Source organism: Athene cunicularia, assembly GCF_003259725.1.
Source record: "Athene cunicularia isolate RWA chromosome 2 unlocalized genomic scaffold, athCun1 chr2_part1, whole genome shotgun sequence".
NCBI classification, from domain to species: Eukaryota; Metazoa; Chordata; class Aves; order Strigiformes; family Strigidae; genus Athene; species Athene cunicularia.
Genome location: NW_020799095.1, coordinates 62341633 through 62354986, shown reverse-complemented (window position 1 = coordinate 62354986; position 13354 = coordinate 62341633). Strand labels below are relative to the sequence as shown.

Genomic DNA, 13354 nt, shown 5'->3' with positions numbered 1-13354 from the left:
ACCTGCAGCCACAATAGACCTGTCCCTTTGGATTTATCACAGAATTTGATACATTCTCAGGCAGAAGTACAGTTTCTTAGAAGATTCAGATGAATTTCTGCATTGATGGAAAGAATGGTAATCACCTTAAGACATCCATGTCTAAGCAGAATAAATGGTAATAGTCTGGTTTTGACATTCTGCACATTTGCTTTTCTAACAGTTCCATAGCCACTGTTAACTGCCACTTGCAATACTCCCTGGCTAAATTGGGATTTTTTGTAGTTAACACAAGCGGGAGCCACAACCACTTAATTCCTTGCATCCTGACTGGAGTATAAGGGTCTGAAAATTGATTGGTGCAGCTTCTTCTGCAGGTAACAACGGAAGGAAAATACTGTGAGGAAAGAAGCCTGTCTTGCAGGCTGCTGAAAATTACAGGAGGCCAGCAGCATGTGGCTGAAAAGGTTACTTCAGGCTGTGAAATCTCCATCCTTGGAGGCAGTCGGCAGAGAACAAGACGCAATGTCAAGCCACCTATTTTACCTCTGCAGCTGGCCCTGCTTTGAGCACAGGGCAAGACCAAATGACCTATAGCTTGGAGAGGACGGCTATGATTGAGGGGGGAGGTTGTCATTTGTAAAGGCTCATTTACTAGCAGCACTGATTTTTATGCTGTTTCTTGCAATGAATGAAGGTTTGGTTCTAAAGTAATACAAATGCTTAAGTCTTATCCTTTCATAAGTCCCATACCTCCCTGTTACCATAATTCTCGCCCAATGTATAAAAACCTAAATTAGAATAAATTGAAGAATATTCCTCCTGCAATTTATTGCATTCAAGCTGAACTCTTAGCAATGGTGTTGAACACATTACAAGCAGGAGCAGCAGAACTAATATTCGTGATTTCTGATGAAAACAAGTTTCTTTTGCAAATGCTCTTGACAGTGGCTTTGAGATGTCACACTCACCAGTCTGTGTTTATCTGTATTCTTTCTGCTCCTAAACCTTGTTCTCAAATGAGGAAACTGAATTTCACATGCTACATATAAAAGGAGCTTTACCTTATCTAAATAAACTTAAAGCTCAGACATTCTGCAAACCTATCTCCTATGTTAAATTAAAGCTCATCCTAAAAACATTATCTGGATGAGATACTCTGCATAGAACAGCCCTACATTTGGGCTGCAGACTTTCCATGGCAAAGAACAAAGTTCTGCTCAACTAAAGCCAAGCTCACCTTCATACCATGCTTACTTATGTATCTAACTAGACAACTGGAAAGGTAACACGCACAATACCGTACACAATTTAACAAAATTTAGTTTGGATTTAATATCCAGATAGATTAAGCTGCCTGAATCTGGTAAAGGCACCATTCCCTTGGGCCTCTTGAAGATTTCTCATTATGGCTGAAGAAGAGGACTGCCTGTAATCACTCTTTGAATGGTCTCCTACATGCAGGAAAATGGCAGTTTAGTCACTTTTTCTGGGAGTTTTTAAGTTAAATCTAAAACATGCACAATGCCTATCCATTTTCTTCCCCTGGGAGGCTTTAAATAAATCTAGCAAAGCAAATTTAGGCAGGAGTTTCCAGCCTCTTTTACAGAACATCCAGGCACTCTGACAGGATAGGAAATGGGTGATTTCACAACCTGACCTGTATTGCTCTGCTAGCTCATTAAAGCTAATAGACCAAGTCCACTCCTATTGGCAAGTAATTAATCTATTTCTGTTCAGAAAGGCTTAGTAAAAAAATTCAGCTGTGCTTACATGAGGATCCCAAATAATGACTAGGTCAACATGCTTTTTTTCTTAAGTTTTTTTTTTTTTTTTTCCTTAAAAATAATCCAGAAATACTCTTACCATGTGGTAAATTATACAATAATCACATATATGCAATTAAGAGCAATTTAAGATATCTCACAGAAGACCTGCATGCCTGAAGCAACAGACAAATTTTAAAGTGACAAAAGCTAGCAAAATTCACCTGTGGGAAGCTCCTGTACACAGACCGAGAACTGAAATGCAGTCTAAACACATACTTAATGGAAACAACCCTCTTATAGACAAAAAGATGAGTTCAAGTATGCAATTTACTCATAAAAGTTTAAGGAGGTTTTCTTAGAATGGTTATCATCCTCCAGATGCCAAGAGGCCACAGGGATATGTTCCAGTCCTACATACTGAAAGAGGGGTAAATGTATTTACTTATATCACATATGTATTTGATTTACAAGGCCACACACTATTTGTTCTCAAGCAAAAGTCAAGCCACCAGTAAGCTATTTTACAGATTATTGTATTTATACCAAGGTAAAGATGAGTAATTCCATTGGAGTCTGAAATGGTTTCTGCCCACACCAGTTTTAGGCAGCTGGAATGTGGTCCAGTGATGTACCTGTCATACCACCACTGTTACACTGTTTTAATGCATTTATGCTAAGTAATAAAATTGTAATTAACAATCAGTCTGTGCACTACATTTTATTATTTTACAAATATTTGAAAAAAGCTGTAATTGTAACGGGGATAAGCCCATTGGAAGACAGTTATGTGTCAGCTAGTTTCATAAAGAAGTCTTACAAGGTGTCTCAAGATCCTGACACAAAATCAATGATTTGATTTTTTTTGTTTTTTGTTTTTTGTTTTTTATAGCACAGTTGTGTTCAGTTCCAATGAGGTACATGGCAAGAGAGAGATTCTACCTTTTTGACAAAACAAAAGTCAAAAGAATCAAAACTGAGCTCTTTCTGAAGAGGTTTTGGCCTTATGTTGTTATATATAATGGTATAAGAAAAAGTAGTGGCAGTAATGTTTGGTGACTCTAACTTTGAAGTTGCTGGAACAGCTAAATGAGAGCTTAGTTCCACAACAGAGCAAAAGGAAGATCTCACAGGCATATGTTTAACACTGTGGGCATCTCAGAGCTCTCTGGAACATCACGTGATGCTCTAACATTACTCGTGGCTGAACTGCCAGCAGTGGGTGTTCTGCTACACACCTGCCTGTCCCAAAGCACTGACAAACACATTTTGAACAGTTCTGCTCATATGTACAGCAGCTGGAATTTTTTCTTGTTTAAAAGCTCTCTGAAGACAGGGAGAACCAGGGTAGCCCTGTTTGACTGATGCGTGGACTTGGAAGAGATAGGTCAATTGCTGACCACCATCAGGGGAGAAGCTGTGAGGTCTTGGTCTTATGCAATGTAGGCAGTGTCATGGATGAAAGTATTAACATGGTAATGATTTAACAGGAATTTTAGATTTATTAATAACAGCAATTGATCATTTACAAAATACTTTAGAAGATGTTATAAAAAGCAGTGACTTATTTACAGATTCTAAAATTACAAGATTCCCACAAACTTACTTTATGGTACCTTAATTTATACATATGTACATGCACATACACAAACATATACACAGAAACAGAAGTATTCAGATCCAGTAGAATGAAGTACATACCCACACACTAGTAAGCAGAGAAAGTTCTCTGTAGTAAAAGAGAAGGTAGCTCAAAGTAAAATTTCCCTCCTCTTGAGTTTAGAGTAAATACTCACAACGCCTTGGCATTCATCAACAGGTGATAACTGAGACTTGGGTTGACTTCACCCTGGCCTTCCATCAGGTCTGACAGGAGAAAACACCTTAAGGGTTTTGATACCTGAGAGGCGTCCCAGCTCAGAGAGATGCTGATCACAGGCCCACTGCGATCCAGGAGAGCTCCAAGGCTCTCCCTTGTGGTTGCAATTGGTAGGGTCCAAGATAATTTACTTTTGTCAGATACCTTTTGCTCACGCCCAGCTCGAACAATGAAATATTCTGGTGCCTTCCAGCAGTTGCACAAGAACCTGATGAACGTGCAACTCTGTTATTGTTCCCATTTGACCACATCCCATGCACAGGTGTGCCAGGCCCTTAGGAGATGATGGGTTGTTATAACTGGAGCCAGGTGCCTTAACTTTAGCCGTCCTTATCTTCATAGATTGGTGTATAGCTCAGGGGAGGTGGGTGGAATCACATCTAGCACCAAGCAGCCCAACAAGAAGAGGTGGGGAGGGGTAAGAATTGCACCATCACATGCTGCATTCCTTCTGTTTCCAGTAGATGAGAGAACAGTTTCACATCAGAGCCTTCTGGGGACAAACCAAAACCTAAGTTGTGATTATCCTGTTTTGAAAAGACTGCTTTTTGTAAAGACTAATGAATGGTGGGGAAGGAAGGAGAGAGGACTGTTTTGTTTTCATGTCTGGATTTTAGTTCCTTAGCTGTTTATGATTGCTTATGGCTTTTAACTTCAAATCCATGCTTTTGAAATATTTAGGCAAATGGTAATTTATCTTTTCATTTGCATTATTTTCTTCCATTAGGAGACTGTCCTCCACGTTACCATTTTGTAACCCAAAACTACATTTGGAAACAGAGAGGGTATCTTCAATACTACATTCGGTAGCAGGCTCAAAGGTAGAAATGACAGCTTCAGGTCTAGCAGTAATAGAATATCCCAATCTCCTTTTGTCCAGTAGATTACTATTGGTGTCTGCTGAAGATTGGTATAAGATGCTGTTTAATGTTCATACACATTACCTCCCACTGCATGATTAGCAGCAAAGAAGTTGAAGAATTATCATGTTAGGTAGAATTTCCACTGAAGACTTACTGGTGTGTCTGAGGAAGGAAAAAGGACAAAAATAAACTGGAGAGTCCATTTAGAGGAAGAAAATGTACTATAGGTAAAATAGTGGCCCTGCTGAATCCTGTAAAGATCTTGACCTTCACTGTACTCTGTATGCTAAGGGTGCAGCTGTTGATATTCCATGTCATAAGTAGTAAAGCAGTACTCCACTAGGTTTATTTGGAATTTGCTGCTATTTTGATTTAAGCATATAATAGTAGACTAACAGCTCAGACTGGTTTTCAGTGCCTAAAACCAACTAAAAAACAACTTGCTTCCCTCACTCAAGTATAAATGCAACATTGCTATTTTTATTAAAATATCGAAAGCTGAATGTCATGCTGAGTTACCTATCTTGTTTTCCTTTACAGGGTGTTACATATTCAATTGAAACTCATCCACACTACTGTCAAAAAAAATAAATGCAACTTGAATTTTATTTTTAAAATGTTGTCCTGCGCTCTTTATCTTCTACATGAAAATGGGTGTTCCCAAAAGTCACATTCATTCTTGTGGTCTACATGAGCCATGTTCAGCTCCAAAGACTGAAACCAATCCTGTGTAATAAATAGACTTCCAAGTCTCTTCTAGGCTACCACAAGAAGGTGCACAACAAGTTTAACTTCTTCTGTTCCTTGGGATAGGGGGAGGCAGAGGGCCTTTTCTGTACTGCTCCTATGGGATTCACAACACAGTACGTATTTTTCCGTTTCTCAGACACTAGTTACAGAACAAAGCAAACACTAGCATAGAACAAAACATCAGAACACAGGTAACAAACTACCGCCAATGTATCACCTTCTAAGTTTCCCTGCTTTTTTTCCAGCTGACCCTCCATGAAAGAAATTTTACTGTGGCAAAGCACAGTCTTGTTCAGAGTATGTGTTGCAACATTATGGATTAAAAACTATCCAAACTGCCATAACACAGCTAGATAATGGGCAAAACCAACAAAAAAACAGAGCAGTTGGGTTTTGTTTTAGAAAGTGTTCTATCTCAAAACTCCTTTGTCCCAATAACCAGGAGAAGCCTTGTGCCCTGTGATAAATATCTGTGTTAAGATACTGCCCAGAAGAAAGTAAAATGATATCAAGGCATTTATCTGCAATAAGAGTGGTAAAAGGAAATTAATTTGGAAAGGCACAATGGAAACTGGTTTGTTTTAAGCTGATTTTCCATGACATGCGAGTGAAAGGAGTTAAAAAAAAGTGTAAATTGTTTCTTAGTTTGCCATCCATCACAGAAGTAATACATTATTTGTCCTTACTGAGAACTTTTTAAACCACTGGACTTCTACAAGGTTTTATGGAGTAGGGAAGGAGAGATTGGCAGAAGCCACCATCTTCTAGTTTCCAGCTGACTCCCAGTAGAGACAATCAAGCATATTTAACTGCTTCCCTCATTTCCTATAAGCAGATGGTGCAACTGATACAGGAATGTCTTGTAATGGGAAGTGCAGTCTCACAGCGATTCTTCCTAAATCTTTTGAAACACACAGTTTACAAAAAGCTCGCAAAAGCATATTGAAAACCCTTCAAGAACTTACCACTGTGCTCTCCACTAGCTAAAGCACAGAGTAGCAAAACTTGGGACAATTCCTCTTTTTACCCCATTAGACTCACCTTTTTTATGTTTTCCAACAAGCACAAAAGAAGAGCATATTCTCAATAAATGAAGAACTATGAAGAAAGTGAAGGGCTTGGGAAAGGAAAGTGCTTAACAGAAGTGTATTTTGGGTTCTTCCCTGTATGGCAGGATTTCTTCTCCCTTGATGATTACTGAGATTACAGATTACTGAGAATTATCTTTCAAACTAACATGCTTAAGGTTTTGCTAAAATAGTGCTACTTAAATATTTCTGAGGTAACCTTTTTAGAGCAATTATGTCAGCTCTTGGGGTATCTCATTTCAGCATCAATAGAAGATAATCTAATCATCAGTAGAATCACCAAAAGATAATTCAGTAGTAGCTGAATGGAAAGGTGCTTCTCTTTATTGAAATTCAGCCTGTTGATCATGAACAATCCAACTCACCAAGATGACCCTGAAACTTGCTGTTAGCCAGATATTTTATAATATAATGTTCTTTTCTGACATCCAACTCATTCATGGACACACTGAGAAAAAGCAACACCAGAATAAACTCCTGTCAGATCCCAGTCTATGCCCTCTCACTTTGGTAACCTGATGACTACTGCTCAGTAATGTTTCAGCCAATTCTCCAACTCTACAATCGTGATTTAATCTAGATCACATTTCCTGGAATTGTTTATGGCAGGTGCATAGCAGAACAGCACAAAAACCTTACTAAACTTGAAATTACATTCACTGCTGTTCACTTATATGCCAAGCCAGTCACACTAATAAAGGAAAATAGATCAGTTTGATATTGTTTGTCCTTGACAAATAGACTATGTTTTGTTCTGTTTTATTACTGTGGAGTAGGGAGATTTCTGAGAAACTCTCTTTACTAACTTTATGTACTTAAATGTACCTTCTGCTACTTCTCCTTGTACAATAGCAGACCTTGATTAAAAAAAAAAAAAAAATAAAAAAAAAAAATTAGCATTCTGTCCTTGTATCACAAAAGAAAGGTAAAGTCCCACATATTTAGACTACTGGGGCTAATGTAACAACATGATCAGAAGTTAGCTTCTGCCCTTTTTAAAAGGGACACTTTTTAAAAAAAAAGTTTTAACATGTTACTCAAATCTAATCACTTTAAAGGTCAAAAAGAAACAGAACAATATTCAGCAATGCTGTGAGACAGCAAAAATATCCCTTCAATCGATAAAAATTGTAACAACTTACATATTGTTGCATTATCTTCTTTTAGGTATGTTATTATAAACACAGAATTTCTCTAAGTACTTTAATTTCTATTTTTTAAATCTATGCAAATATTTTCCTGATTTTTAAATTACCCTTCATAGCAATAGGTAAAGAATTCCGTGTTTCATATCTGTATGATCTGTTATCCTGCTTTTATTTCAAATGACAGGTAAAAAATACATTTGCAACAGATATTTTACTGGCTGAAAAATATTATACCCTACCCATCACAAAAGGTTAATTAAGGTGAACATATACTATCATGAGGGATACAAACTGGAGATACTATCAGTTTATTACATATACATTTAGGGAAAAGAAGGTAAGTGAATTATTCAAAGTTCAGGTTAAAGTTTTCAATCTGCATAAACATTTCCTACACATTAGAACATGTATTGTGTAGGAAGTGTTGTTTGTAATCAAAAGTACTGACATGGTTCTTACAGTTCCAGTGTCTTAACTAAATTGGAAGAGAAAGTCCATTACCAATAAAAGAATAAAAGCCCAACAAAAATCTCACCTCTTGCTGTATATTACTCCTTTAATAATGAAACCCAGCATCAGAGTATACAGAAAATCTACTAAAGAAATTACACTAATAATGGAGTTAATTAATTGTATACTTAGGTATCTACAAGCATCCTCAGGGTGTAACTATAGTAAAAAATAACATGCTCTAGAAGACACTGAAGGCTTTTACTTGAACATACAGTTTGTTACCTCCCAAGTGCCCTTTTTTAATGAAAATAAATCTACATCCATTCATAAAAGCCCTTTGAGGTCTCCAATTAGAAAATATATAGGTTGATAATTACCTGTTGATATTTAATTCCACAGAGCACTAACATGTCTTTGCAGGCATTGCTCTCACCTGTTTAGCCTGGCTGGCTGGCTAAGACATTAACTACTCAATTTAATCTGATATAATTATTAAAACATTATTTTTTCTGCTCACAGCAATTTTGCCTTCATTATGCATCTTGTTCCAGGCATGCAAAACATTCCTTCTTCACTGATACTCTGAGTTTGCTAAAATAAGGAAAACAGTTTTGTTTAAATATCAGAAACATGTTTCATAATGAGCACAAGCAATACAAAATAAACCAGGATACCTCATTTATTTGGCCAGTGAAGTCCACCTGTGTTGTGCTATACTTTTCAGATGGCCTCTGATCTAGCAATAGATCCACTGGAAGTCCTGCAAAAAGAACAAACCGGTTGGGGATATAGTGCACGTGAAAACACTTCTCAGAAATTATCACTTATTTTTTCTCTTTGATCTTTTTCTAGAAAGTTTTAACCTGTTACAAGCATGTATTTGTTAGTTTCAGGGAGCTGAACTTGGCTTTTAACAACATAACTCAAATGTCGTATCCGCATTTGAAAAAGATTAGGATTTTAGGTAGGGAGAAATAACTTCTCTAAGACTAACTACCATAGCTGGAGAAAAAGAGGTGTGCTTTTAAGGGCACATGAAGTAAGAACTATGTGGCAGAAAAATTTCCAACTTTTTACACTACACCAACCACTCTAACAAAGGGTATCTTCCTACAAACCTTGTTTTGTTCATATTCTTAGCACGCTTAGAACTCTTAACATCGTATAGCTGCATGTAAACTTTGCACTCGGGAAAAATGCTGGTTCATAAGGTTTGCAGGTCCCAGGTAGTAACATCTCAACCTGGATTGCAGAGCCCAGGGCACCCCTGGGACAGCAGGATGATTCAGGTAGGAACAAACACTATGCTGCAACCCCTCTGCAGCGGTGCTATGACCATCCCCACCCCAGGCAGCTTGGCACTCCTTCACATGATGCTTCTCACCTGTACCCACTTGTGGCAGACTAATAGCTGTAAGGTCCTCATCAGTATCCTACCAGCTCTCAACCCAACCTTTGGGTGACCATGAGTGAAGGCCTGAGGGGAGTCTGGGTGTTCTCTGTCAGAAGAAGAAAAAAACCCCTTTGATACAGAAAGTAGATATTGTCTGACAAGCTACTACTGAATTTTCAGTTGTACAGATTTATATTTTAATCCCAAAGTTTTGGACAATATGACAACAGCAATTTTAGCCTTTTTGCTTCAGCCCTCTGCAAACCCTGAACTGGTTGCCTTGCAAAGCTCTGCAGGCTTTGCTGCCAGTTCTGTTAGTCATCATACTGTGCTGTGTAACCATCTTGGTGAGAAGCTGCTGAACTGCTATCACAGGTGTGTGCCACTGCAACTACTTTATTAAAGCAGTATCATGTTAAACCGTCTATACAAACTGCTTTCAGCTGTACACACATTTTGTTATATTGAACAGGTAAGTGGTTAATAAGCCACAAAAGGATTTGGGTTTGGGTTTTTTTCCCCCAGGTTTTAGATGTTGCTTTCTAGCAAAATTCTAGACCTATTCCACCTGTTTAAGACTAAAATGTATTGATACCACATTTCACCTGTAACTGGCAATACAGAATGTATTTTAAAGTTTGCTTGGTTGCAAATCAAAGAGGAAAACTGATCCTCCAAGAAAATTTTGTGAATGAAAATAAGTTTGTTTAGTTACTACCAAAAAATTAAATAACATGCACAGCTGTCTGTCTGTAAATATCTAGGAAAGGTTATAGATGCAGGAAACATTTTAAGAATGGCCATGGTTTAGAGTTTTTAATCATAAATTCTAATTTGTCTGAAAACCTTAAAAGTCCTTGTTTAGATATGAGACCTACTACCTTACCCTTATAGACATGTTCACATTCATCTGGAATAAGGGAGAGCCACTTCAATACAGCAGAGTTGTTGCAGGATATGTACAACTGAACTGTAAATTCCATGTCAGAAACACAAAAGCTGGCATCGTTATGCAGCCTGAATATCCTGAATCATTTATGATAAAAAACCTAAGTGTATCATTAATGTTTCACAATGGCCTTATATGCAGACTTCAGACTTTTAATTGCTGGTCCCAAAGCTACTTTTAGTCAAACAGGTGTTATATTAACACTAACTATAATTAATATAATCAATGAATGTTGCAGGTCTTATATCCAGCGTAAGCTTAGAACACCTTATTTTCCAAAACTATTGCCCTTAGTATTTCTGTGTGACATATTTGATTATCTACTTGTGACTCTATACAAACATAGAGGCAGATTATTAAGCACATGTGTAATTGTGCAAAGTGTGACCTGAATCCTGTTGCACATTGCATCTCTGTGTTAGCAAGACATACACCACTCACCGGTAATACCCTGAAGGAAACATAGTGAACATTTGATGTAGCCCTCACAATCGTATTATAAAAAATATAATTTAAAAGGGACTATTTCAGAAGAAATGATCTCAAATTGCTGATTTGGTGTATGGAGTAAATAGAAATTGTTTGAAGTGATTCATCAGGCTTGTTTTGTTCTTCTCAATAACCAGACTTCTGTAGAATGTGTAAAAATGACTAAAGATGCTGCTAGGCAGAAAATGTTTTTTGTTCAAAAAAAGTGTATGATATGAACTTTTGTAGTGATCTGAGGAGATGATTTTCCTTTCCAAAAGTTAACTAAAAACATCCAGGAGTATCATTCCCTCAAAGCAATGTTGATTTATCGAGAACCAGAACAACAACAAAAAAAATCAACAGATCTAATTCATTACCAAACATCTAATGGTTCATCTCCTGTTGCTGTAAGTGATATGCTGGCATCCATTGTTTCTTCTATTTCATCCATCAACAAATATTAACAGCTGCATTTTTCCTTGGGGAAAACAAGTACATCACACACACACACAAAATACACTCGATAACACAGCTGATGCACTACTGAATCTGCTAAACCTTGTCACTGATAAAGTGCTTTCAAAAGACTGAACAACTAACTGCTGTTTATACCCGAGTACACCAACAATGGTGACCACTATGGTGCCTCTGTCATGTCATAAAAACCCCACATAAAGTGTTTCAGGGACTCAGGCTCATGTGAGCAGAGTGAAAATTAAAAAAGCATGCATGCCACAAAAGCCCTGGCAAGACAAAGCCATGCTTCACCCTCCGGTCCTGAAGGCACATCCCCTGTGCTGCCCCAAACCCGGGGGCCTGCCTTGGGCCAGGGCCACAACTCTCAGCCTGGTCCTTGTCTCAAAACAACTGCTGCCAGTTTGCAGCCAGCACTGAGCCTTACGCCCCACCAGGGGCCCAAGAGATGTGCTGGCTGCAGCAGGGGATGCCCAGGAGGGATGGCAGCAGCCACCACCTCACAGGGCTAGGGTGCCATGGCAGCCCTGAGCACTCAGCTCCCACCCAGGTCTCTGCCTTAGCTTCTTCTCTTACTCCGCACCTTGGGCCTCAGCCCCTCCTGACCCCACAAGCACCACCCATGCAATGCTGCCCAGCAGAGCTGTCCTCTGCCCCCACCCACCACTGCCATCCTACAGGTGGCTACCATGTTGTGTGGCCTGGAGCTGTGTCCCCTCTCTGGGTGCTGAGAGAGGAGGGGGATGAGCCAGGCTGCCCTTTGGCTATTCCACCTCTGCTGGAAGTGTGCCCTCCCCAGCCCTTTCCAATGTTATTTCATGATAACAGGAAATTATTTTGGTCTCCCTCTTTCCTGGCAGCTGGGTCCAACTCTTAGGCCTCCCTGGCAGCTTTACCATCTCCTTCTAGAGTTTTACCACTCTACTACTTCACTCACCCCGTGTTTCTGTTGGCCTTGCTTCTGCCATCCTGTGTGTGACCGCAGAGTTAGTTTTCCTTGCAATCCTGTGTGGCAGCATTGATTCTCACAGAGTAAGGTTAAGAAGGACCTTAAATCCATTTAATACTTAGCATTGAATTTAACTGCTGTATCATAGCTGAGTGATGTATATGCATGTTTCTTGTTCTTTTTCTCTGATCCCATTTCTTTTTCAGTAGTTAAATCCAGGTACCACATCGGAGGCAAGTCTGGATTTTAAGACCTGCTTACCCTGCAAGGCAGAGTGCCACTGCCGAGCAGCACCCTGCATGCCCATGCTGCCCAGTCACAGGCGACTTTCCAGTGGTGGCACCACAAGTCTTGGCCAAGGCACACTGGTGCCAAAGTCAGGCATTTCTGGTGGCTTGCTGAGAGCAGCTCCAGCATCTCCCACCCCCATGCTATGCCTCAGTGCTCTGGCACTCGCCACCCACCTGAGAAACCAGCATCCACCTCAACCTCTGCTGCACCGACACCAGCCTCCCTCTGCATTACCCGTAGGCACATGCTGTGCCCCTGCTGTTCTGTACATACCTGCCTGAGCATGCAGGGCCAGGACTGGAGTGTTGCCTTTTGGGTTTCTCACTGTCAACGCTCTTGAGGATCAGTCTAGAGCACTAAAACTAAAGTTTGGGTTTGTTTGGGGGTTTCTGGTTTTGTTTTTTTTTGTTGTTGTTTGCTTTTTGTTTGTTTGTTTGTTTTTTTTGTTTGGTCTGTTTGGTTTTGTTTTTACAATAAGCTCCTTGTCATGGAGATGGTTTTCTGGTGCTTTGATTTACTTTTGTTGGCATGAGCTAAATGTCCACCCACTTCCAGCAGCCTCACCCTTTCCCCTGCAGTGCCTGGTACACTCTCTGCCCAAAGACATCCACAAACAGGGGAGAAATTTTCTGTTGAAAAATAATTGTTCTGTTAATTTACCTTCAAAATGGCTACAGTAAGAGGTCATACTACCTTTAATGGGAATTTTGACAGAAAAAGGGCAATATGAAGCAATTAATGGAAAAATATAAAGCTCACACTAAACATCTTTGAGAATCTTCAAGTTTGTAAAGTGAATACTTTTCCCAAGACTATTATATTAATACACCTCTAAGAACTACTTTCCCTCTCATTGAAGATGTTTAACAGGAAGAGTAAGAATCAGCACAACAGTACTAAG

General features: G+C 39.1%; 1 long non-coding RNA gene across 1 annotated transcript; it reads right to left on the bottom strand.

Annotated features, from left to right (window-relative positions):
* Positions 1-3578: 3578 nt before the first annotated feature.
* LOC113476530 lies at positions 3579-9421 on the bottom strand. The gene is made up of 3 exons (XR_003397746.1): positions 9311-9421; positions 8601-8686; positions 3579-8517 (listed from the first exon to the last, which is right to left on the bottom strand). It is a non-coding gene; the product is annotated as an uncharacterized LOC113476530 (long non-coding RNA).
* Between the last annotated feature and the right edge of the window lie 3933 nt (positions 9422-13354).